The sequence below is a fragment of the Astatotilapia calliptera genome, chromosome 17, assembly GCF_900246225.1.
Source record: "Astatotilapia calliptera chromosome 17, fAstCal1.2, whole genome shotgun sequence".
NCBI classification, from domain to species: domain Eukaryota; kingdom Metazoa; phylum Chordata; class Actinopteri; order Cichliformes; family Cichlidae; genus Astatotilapia; species Astatotilapia calliptera.
In genome coordinates, this window is record NC_039318.1 from 35,386,945 (window position 1) to 35,396,933 (window position 9,989).

A 9,989-nucleotide genomic window follows, 5' to 3' on the forward strand; every position below is an offset into this window, starting at 1 on the left:
ACGTCATTTAGCAAATGAAATCTTACAATTCATAACAGTATAGTTAGAAAACCTCTGAACAAGTATATCTGCCCAGCGTTCAAAGCTTGGCTGAAATTGGGCCATACAACAGGACAATGATCCCAAGTGTATCTTTACATTTACAGCAGAATTGTTGAAAAAGAATAGAATCAAGATGCTGCAATGGCCTAATGGCTCTGTGCCCCCCATGTGTACGTACACACACACACACACACACACACACACACACACACACACACACACACACACCCCCACACACCCCAATGGTTTAAGTCCTATAGGCAGGCTAAGCTCTACTGGGTGGCCAACGCTGACACCTGTAAATTCCAATTAGCCATTGCAGGTGCCAGAGTACAATATAGAAATATGACCAGCTTCCTTTTATATCTGCAGATCAAAAGAAGATGGTACACATTTCACCTCAACCATCTTCTTGAAGATGCCTAAAACAAAGAGACAAGAAAGCAGACACAAAAGCAATCGCACATCAGTGGATTGGTATTGAGGGGCGGGGGGTAGGGTCAGGGCGGTCTCAGTCATCCCTATTCAAAGCAGCAACCTAATTACCAGAGGAGAGGGAAACAGTAATTAGCAGCGAGTCTCACCTCGTTAATCACAAAGGGCTCCTTCGCTCTATTTATATCTGATTAATGGCTTGCTTAAGCATGGCGAGATATTTATGTTTCTGTTAATTGTGTGCAGCTTGTATCCTCCTCTCAGTGCGCTCCTGCGTGTTCACACCCCAACAGCTACACACACTGACACACCTCCACTACACCTACCACATCTTTCATTCTCATTACTACTCACTGTCTGCAACAACAGTCAGAGCTGTCTAAAGACTGTAATTTGTTTCGTACCTGATTTGTTTCATAGTTATAATTAGCCTATTAGCCTGGCTACCTTTCCTGCAGCTGTAACAAGGGAAGCCCCTTTTTTCACCTTTGTGTTCTTGTTTTGGATATACTGGTGCCGCTCGGTGAACTTAGCTAAACTTAAGACGAGGTAGAAGCACAATATCACGTGAAACTGTAAGCAGGCAGGGATTTTGTGATGTGTGATTTCAGGTTATTACCTTTGTTTATTTTTCTACATCCAAACACTGTTTGTGCAAGCCAAAACATAACCCTCATTTTACTGTGGAGGCACAAATGAGGGATAACCAGGGAAGGTGAGTAAAGGATGTTGACAACGCCACCTGTGGAGAGAGTTACACCCCAGGAAAGATTTTTATAGCCAATGTAGATGTTACACTGGCTACCAAGACCCACAGGCTCGTTATTAACAGCAGAGGTGAGGCAGATCAGTTCTACGAATCAAAATTTATTGAGAAAAACTACTAAAAGCATAGAACTGTAAAATCAGAGAAGTTCTTAAGGTAGCAGGGCTGAGTCTGCAAGACTGTTAATTAAAACACATTAACAAATAATGATTAAAACGACAAGGCTCGCTGCCACGGTGCTACCCTAGTAAAACAACAACTCGATAAACTAACTAAACAAAATGGTGGAGACCAAACCTACAGAGAGGAGTGCCCAAGGGTGCCACCAATTACTCACCTGTGTAGTTCCACTACAAACCTCACTGTCACTCACACTGAAATCTAAACGGTGCAATCTACCTATGCCCGGTGCGTAAACACTCTCATGCACCAGGGAGGGGATTCCACCTCACGTGCCTAGCCCCTCAACAGGTGGCTGCACCTCTACTAAAGCAATGAAACGACAAAACATTAAACAAATTAGTAAAAGACATATACATAAAGCAAATACACCCTAAGTTACAGTTCTATATAAAAGTATGATTAAAATGTATAAAGCAATTCTGAGTAAAAGACCATAAAACCAGAAGTCAGTCGAGGCCAGTCTATAAACGTTTGTAAGACGATAACAGGCCAGAACGAGACAAAACAAGACAGCAGCAGTCTGGCACAATCCTGTAACAAAAAGAGGGAAACAGTCGTCAAGGTCCACCCTACTATATGCCACAGTATAACAAACACAAGCGTCCTACTCACCACTCTCTGAAGGGCAATACTAAATTGAGCAGCTTTCCTGAGCTCTGCAGTGCTTAAGCTGCCTAATACTCTCAGCCACCTTGGATGGGAAAAGACTGCCAAATGCCTCCATGTGGTAGTGAAGGCAGCTGTTTCTTATAGGGCCTCTAATTATCAGCTGGGAAGGTGTGGATGTTAGTGCTGCATTCGTGGACACCACGTAAAATCCTACCCCAAAATCTACTTCACTAAATTACAGAAAGCTGGCACAAAACAAAACACTGGCATCTAAAATTATGGTTTAACAATAGGAACTTTTGCATAGTTTTAGTGAGTGCTGGAGGTACTACCAGTCATTCCCAGAAGTCTGTTGTAGGGTCTTTTTCTGGATAAGAGGAACTTTGAGTGTATTGCAAGTATACTTGATTGTTCATGTGCATACAAATTTTAGTAACTGCAGCAACCCCATATGTCATATAAACATTGGTAACGCATCACTTTGGAATTTGTATTAGCAATGTGAATGCAAACAGGAAAAACCTTGGAATGTATGCAGTTCCCTGAAAACCTACCTCGGTGACTATTTACCTCTAAATGGTCTCCACATTTGTTAAATATATAATTTCCCATTGGTTGTAAAATTGAGGGTCTGTTCTCATTATTTTCAATATACTCCAAAACAAAAATAAAGTTTGTGTTCCTCAAAAAAGTTTTCAGTCCCCCAACAAAGCTAATAATGGGCTGAAATATTCAAATCCACCAGTGCAATAACATTTTCACCAAATGTGTATTTTTAAGGTCTAATTTCAGCTGTGGTATATTCAGCCATGACCATGCTGCACTTCACTTCCTTTAGAAGTTTCTTACAACAGCATAAGTGCTGGTGTGTCACATCAGAGCACAGAACACTTTGAACGAAAAGTAAGGCGTGTGATATAATATGTGCATGTCACTACTACCGTGTTTCTACTTGCCTTTGGTCGTGTAGCAAGGCCAGTGCTCCCCAAGTATCCTGCACACTTGTGGCATCCCGTGACTGTGCACTGAGCGCCACTGATTCAACCACACAGCTTCTTTCAATGTCGTGATTGCGCCTCACACAAAGACTGGAACTTAAACTGTGAGCTGAAGTGATGTTAACCACTAAGCTTGCGTCTCGGGGGAATGGAAACCTTGCTCTTAACCACAGCCTCTGGGTGAGACTCTGAATAGAAAAAAATGAGAGGTCTGTCAGCTATAAAGGGAGAAGCATTCTTCCTGTGTTATTTCAGAGGACCTGTGCGTGTCCGTCTTCACTCCTCTGCTCCTGTCTGTCTGGTGTATGTGACAGGTGTAAATGCACAGTGAGAGACACGTGGAAAGACTGTAAGAAACATCTGTTAGCTGGAGGGTTTCTGATGGGAGCACTGTGTATTTTTCCCCCTTCGTCTTCTCTCTCTTTCTCACTCTGTTTTCCTGCTATCTATCCAACATTCCAGCACAGCTTTGCCAAAGCTCAGTCGCTTGTTGCGATGGAAAGGGAGGCATAATGGGAGAGGATCAAAGAGCTAAACGAGGGGCTAAAGATACTGAAGCAGATTAGCAGCGCTTCCCACAATGCCGACAGCTGCTCATAACCACGCTGGGCCTAAAGATATTGTTTCAGATTAGCGGCAGCGCTACAATGCCCAGGCAGCTGCCGTCTGCTGCCCATATTACAATAGGAGAGGGAGGATCAACGCACACACTGAAAAACATGTGTTATCATCACAAAGGGATTGTCAGCTTCAAACGCCTTACATCCCTCTGCCATCCCTCAGGATCAAACAGGCTGTTTGCTGGCAGTTATCACAGAGCTCTCTCTTCTAGTCTAGTCACATCTATTCTCCACTCTTCACTCTTCTTCCCTCGCTCTCTTTTTTTTCCACTCCTATTTTATTTCGCCCCCTCTTTCTCTTTCTCAGCAGGGCCCTAATCTCAATCACCGTTATCCTCGAAGCCATCGCTTTTCATAATATGCTCCTGCCATCTCTGACAGACAAATAATCAAGACAATCCCTTTTGTCTGGAGTTTGCTTCAGTCTCCCCCGCCCCTCCCTCCCTTTCGAAATTATCAACAACACAGGATCTTATTGTGGGGCTCTTGATATATCTCAAAGCCATATATTGTTTGTCTGAATTCTCTGACAACCTCAGAGCCATACTCAGCATCATAAAGAGCGAAATGTCTGAAACAGATAGGGGATCGCTTTGTTCTTTATTGTAATGGATGATGAACTCTCTAACTCAATCCACAGCATCCTAAACAGACTGCCGCTGAATGCATTCGCTGATATGAATGTGTCACATTATGAGGCAACAATTACAAGAATTGGATGAGAATTGTTCTTGAGGGGGGAAAAATGACAGCAATTCGTTCACGCAGGAAATGTTTTCCGTCACTGCTCATCTGATTGTTTTGTTTTTTTGTTTGTTTGGTTGGGGATTTTTTGCCTCTCCTCCGCAGGGAACCATTTCCTAACTCACACACAGACATATAGATATTTAGACAGACACATACAAATGAAGAGGTGAGGGATGAGACAGACTGAATCTGACAATTTTCACATAATAAAAAACAATTCTTTGGCTCAGTCACTGCACTTGAAGCTGCACGGACAGAAAACATTTTTGTTACGTGATTGTAATTATGGTATCTAAATATTTTTAACAATGTTTTACGGCACGTCGTGCCTCTGTGCAGCTTGCAACCTTTAAACTTTAGTAAAAGCGGCGTGATGTGTTAAATGCACAAATGATTTTACTCACAAAAAGTCACATGCGGCATATTTCAAATGATTTTTGTTGCTTTCTTTATTTTCCCAATGAAAACATTTTCGCACATCAATTTGGGATCTTTATGATGAAAAGCATGAATGAGCTGGAGTAAGTGATTTTTCATGTTTATATTTCTCTGCATCACGGTATTCGATCATGTCTGCGAAGAACATCACGATAAAGTGAAACACCTAAAACCATCAGCAGTTTAAAAGTGGTCTTTTTTCACTTTTAATAACCACATAAAGCGTTAGAAAACCAGCTGTGAGGAGCTTAAAGTGCAATAAGTGACATTCAAGCTCTCATTCAAATTCTGTATCCAAACAAGAACTTGTTATGATCAGGATTTGTAGTTAGTTTTATTTTGCTTTGTAAATTAAATCCATATTAAGTTATTGATACAAACTGACTGTTAATAACAATAAGAAGAGATGCATTTTTTTTTCGTTCTTCTTCTTCATCAGACAAATCTCCTTTATGTTTGGATGAGAAGTTGAGATACAGTATGATTCACCTACCAGTGTTTTTTGTATTTTTTTTATTTTATCTGTAGCTTCACCAGAAAGCCAGTATTTTAATCATATATCTGTCATTTAGTGTAATTCATGTCTTTGCCAAACCACATAATGGGTGTTATTCGTGGTATGCGTGATGCTGGAATTGGAGGTTATGCCTCATCTGCGGAGTTACTCATCCCTTTGGAAGGCGAGATGAATGCCTCTGCGAGTAAAAAGAGCGAGGGTCCGCTGGGTGCCGTCAGCGCCGGGACTTCCCCGTTTCTCCAGTAGATGCCAGCAGTGAACCATTTAAAAACACGGCCACGTCTCGCTCTCTCTCCCTCTCTCGCTCCCCCTCTAAATTGTGAGGGCGCTCTGCATCTAGCTGCTTTGGAGTTGGAGATGGTACAGATGGCTGGCCTAAACGCAACACTTATCCAGACATTTCACTGTTCGCAGAATGATATCAAAGTCAACTCAAAATGGAGGCTGTGCCATCAACTTGAAACAAATTCTAACACTTCCAACAGAATTGTATTGTGAGTAAAGTCGCGGTGGATTTGGTCAGCGTTCAGCACAGATGTCCCCCCTGTGTGTGTTTGCGTTAAATAAAAACTAGTGCTCACATCCTCTTAAAAATTCAGCTGTGGGATTTTCGGGGATAACTGCTCACAATTATAATGTTTTAATCCAGATTGAATTCAGACACATTTATTTATTTCAGAGCGTGAGAGTTTAAATCGTGCTTTAAAACATAAAAAATCGACAGAGTGGTGCAGGGAACACAAATGCCCTAAATTATGGGAAATATGAGGAGCTGAAATAGCAACGTGTGCGCTTTTGTGTTTGAAGTGCTGAAGAAAACGTTAATTAAGGTTTATTTACATTTTTACACGTACATTTAGTACAATTCCAGTGCGAAAAATAAAAATAAAATGTAAAAAATGATTTTCCCTTATTTCTGCCCTTTGTCCTCATCCTGACATGGATTGCAGTCACACAAGCTCAGATCAAAGTCATCAAATTCCCCCACGTGGGCACGCAGACCTGCTGTCATTTTAATGTTACAGTGCAAACGTCACATCACATTGACGTGCGCGAATTAAAGAACACAAATTTATCTCTCAATAGGCTCCCTTGTACCCTCAAAGTGTGTGCTTGTGTGCGCGAGGAGAGAAGACGCATGCTTGTAATGTGACATTACATTTACCAAGAATACCTTTTATTTTTATTTATTTATTTTCCTCTCTTACAGCCCGAGTGCCCTCTCCTCACTGTCTTTCTCTCCTTTGCTTTTTACTCCCATCCATTAGTTTCCATTAGTTTCTCGGTGCGCGCAACAGTTTTTGGGATTAAATAGCTGTGAAAACACTCGCAGTACCTGCCACTCTCTCAGATCCAGTTTTTCACAAAACATGTTTACAACTGGTTTCGCAAGTAATGCTCACTCTGAATGTGTGTTTTTGTGCGTGAGGTCATCCGCGAGTGTGTGCGAGTCCACTGTTTGGGCTCCAACAATAGGTTATCTGTGCCTATTTCGGAAGGCGGGGCCCCAGAGACCTGGCTCCACTGTGTGATTGGCTGTGAGAAGTTTACTTTGGAGGGTGCTGTATGGTGGATTTTTTTTCTTTTGCTTGGTGTTTTTTTTTTTTATACTTCCAATTAAATGTGGAATGCAGGACTCTTGAAGGCCATTTGAAGTGTGCTGTGTTTGCATGTGTATGAGCGTGCGTGTGCATGCATGTGTGTGTATGTTTGTTTGTCTCCCTAGCCTTCTCTTTCATTTCCACACACAGAGGTCCGTCTGTGGAGACGAGACAACCTCCCAAGCAGGTAAGATGGGACCCGAAACACGCTCAGTTATTTTTCCATGTCAGTTTGATTCCATCTGCGTTTGCCGTAGTGACCTTAGGTGGAAACAAGGAGGCTGTGAACACAACCGCAAATTATTTCTTTCTGTGGCAAAATCTTCTCATCCAGAGAGGAATAACACTTTCAGCAAATGTGTGTGAGTCCCCTGTGAGTCATGCAAGACTTCTGGCTCCCTGTTTACTGTTTGTCAGAGGTGTCTTTTGTCTGGATGTGATTAGTAGCCGCCTTTTTTCCTCTTTCATGCACAGGAGTATATGCGGCCTGCTTTCAAAGGGCCCGCTCGGACCAAAGACGACTATTGTAACTGTAATGTCAGCGAATGCTTCAGTTTTTTTCAAGAGAACTTGAACACAGCGCAAACACAGAAAAACACAAATATTAGCACCCGGACTCAAATGTGAAGAGGAGGTGGAAATAAAAGAGAATTTAAACTTAATGAACATGCATTACTGGCATAGAAGTGCTTTCATCAGACTCCTTTTCAAACGTGTTTTCACATCCCCTCAGATGCAACATCACAGCACCAGTGAATCTGACAGAGAGGAGAGAAAGTCTTTATTTAGACTCAAATGGGTCTCATCTGAAATAATGAATATGTCCTTGAGAAAAACAAAGAGCCCCACAAAACAGGCTACTCTTCTACAGAGGCAACGGAGATGGCAGATAATTGTTTTCAAGTCTGGCACTGCTCTGTAAATGAGTTTGTTCTGTTCTGCAGGCGGCTAACTGTGGCTTTCCTTCCTTTCATTTCTCCCTTTTTCGCAGACACACACACAGCAAGCACGCTTTTTGATTTTTCTTCTCTTTGTCTTTGTTTTCTTGTTATCTGGCCTCCATGTTTACCCTCTCCTTGGCTCTCTTGATGCCCTCTTTCTTTCTCTTCGGTCTTTCTTTTCTCCCCTCTTTTCTCTCAGTTCGGCATTCTTAGGAGCGGCAGACTTTTTTACATCTTTGCCTTACTCGTTGTTCCCTTTCTTTGTCTTGTTTGCTCACTAAGCGCTAACAACAGAGGAATTCTCTATTTTGCTGTGCGTTCTTCACAACAAATAGTTTACCTTGACTTCAGCTGCCTCGTCCTGCCGCTTTCACATCTAACTGTTGTTATTCCTCCACAACAATTGATCATTCCCTCAAAACACAAGATCAGTTGAGCTCTGAGCCACTGTGGACATTTGAGTTGTGCACAGAAGTGTCTGTGTCTGTGTAGACAAGTGATAAACATGGAAATAATGACCGCTATACCTATTACAACGTACACTGTGCAGTAAATTAACTTTTCACTTTTTTTTCACTCTGGCATATTTCTATGTGAAACTATTGCGCACTGTATTTCTCAACAGCATGGATTCATTTCAAGGTGGCTTCTATCCTCCTAATGTTTAAACCATCCAAATCAACTTAGTTCTACAAAGGTGTAGGCCTTTTTCAACTTCAGGATTCAACTACAACCATAAATTGTTCCATCACCAAAAGCACACTGACTAAAGGTGCAACAAAAAAGTGTTACTTTGGTTCCAAGTTTCAGTATTTGGATTTGAGAAGAAAGCAACCAATCAGAACAGGTTTAGAAACTGGTAGTTCATCATCCTGCATAATACATGTAGAACAGGAAAAAATATCAAGAAAACCTGAAGTAAATTACTCATCTCATCTAATATAAGAAACATACTTGGACTAAGTAACCAATCAGCTGACATGTTTTTATTTATCAGGACAAAAATATAATATTTATTTAAACATTTATGCAACATAAAGAAGGTTGAGTCTATAAATGAAATTGCAGTACACTCTATCAAAAATAAAAGCTCATCCCAATAATTGGATTACCACCATAATATTTAAAGTTTTATTAAAGTTTTTTATGTGATATATATTATTATATGTCACTTTATATATCAACAGTGCTATGATTGTTACACCAAAAAGGGGACTTACTTTTTAAATAAGTAGTGCATTTGTTCACTCCTTACTTCCCATAGAGAGTACTCATTATATTACTGTTGTGTTAATTGTGTAATTGTCAGCATAACATCAAACTTTCCCATGCCCACACATCATCTCAAATCTCTGATCAGTGTTTCTATACCAAGCACACATTTTGCTCTTTACCATTACATTCTTGGCCCTTTGTGCAATAAATTAGAAGTAATGTGCAAATCACTCCTCCTCCTCACAAGCTGTAGATCACTCTGCCATTTTTGTCCTATCTCCCATATGAACCGAGGTCTACAAAGAGCAAATGAATGTTGCTAGTCCAAGTAATTGCATATTTCGTTGTGAGTTACTGTTATTTGAGAACTAAATTTGGTACAGAAATGAGTTAGATTTCAATAACACACCCAACACTGGTCAACATTGTCAACAACTGTAGACAACTGAGCAGTGAAGCGCAGAAGAAACCTATTCTACATCAACAGAATTGTCAAAACCTTCTGGCCGGGTCAAACAATCCTGCTGTTGCAGAGACAGCAGAGCATGTGTAGAGCAAGTGTTGTCACTCTAGCATTAATGAAAACTGTGGGGTTTGAGAAAAAAACAGCCCTTCGCCCATTAATGAATCACAGGAAAGTAATATATAAAACGTAAACATTTGCAGCTGAAGGGAATAAAACTTTTTTCCATACCAAAGTTAGCAAGTTGCCTAGCTAGCTAACTAGCTATCATAGCTACCATTCTTGCTAAATTCTGAGAAAACAATGAAAGAAAAAACAAACTCAATTCAATTCATAAGTTGTGAACTTTGGCTAAAGGTATGGCTGTATTTACCCGTGTCTCATTCATATAGAGAGTAGTTTAACCTGAATGGG

At 40.9% G+C, this 9,989-nt stretch overlaps 1 long non-coding RNA gene across 1 annotated transcript; it reads right to left on the reverse strand.

Annotated features, from left to right (window-relative positions):
* Nucleotides 1–1,005: 1,005 nt before the first annotated feature.
* On the reverse strand, nucleotides 1,006–2,130 carry LOC113008582 (uncharacterized). Its single transcript, XR_003270047.1, has 3 exons — nucleotides 2,039–2,130; nucleotides 1,859–1,957; nucleotides 1,006–1,219 (listed from the first exon to the last, which is right to left on the reverse strand). It is a non-coding gene; the product is annotated as an uncharacterized LOC113008582 (long non-coding RNA).
* Between the last annotated feature and the right edge of the window lie 7,859 nt (nucleotides 2,131–9,989).